Here is a 473-nt window from a genome sequence, read left to right on the forward strand (position 1 = left end):
GAGAGAGAGAGAGAGAGAGAGAGAGAGAGAGAGAGAGAGAGAGAGAGAGAGAGAGATCCCTGGAACTTACTGGCCCTCCAGATCAGTTGAATCAATGAGTTTCAGGTTCTCCGGTGTCTAATTTGCTTTTTTTGTAGTCATGATAAACACCATGACCAAAAGCAACTTGGAGAGGAAAGGGTTTATTTTCGCTTACAGGTTATAGTTTACCACCACTGGAAGCCAAGGCAGGAACTCAAGGCAAGAGCCTGAAGCAGAGACTGTGGAATACTACTGTCCACTGGCTTGCTTCCCCTGGCTCATGCTCAGCTAGCTTTCTTATAAAACCCAGGGCCACCTGCCCAGGGCTGGCACCACCCACAGTGGACTGGGGCCTTCTACATTACATTAGTAATCCGAAGATGGCCACAGGACAATCTGATTCCTTTTCCCCCAAATCTGACAAATGACAACTGAAGCTGACCGTAACTGAT

This window comes from Mastomys coucha, unplaced genomic scaffold (genome assembly GCF_008632895.1).
Source record: "Mastomys coucha isolate ucsf_1 unplaced genomic scaffold, UCSF_Mcou_1 pScaffold22, whole genome shotgun sequence".
Classification (NCBI taxonomy): domain Eukaryota; kingdom Metazoa; phylum Chordata; class Mammalia; order Rodentia; family Muridae; genus Mastomys; species Mastomys coucha.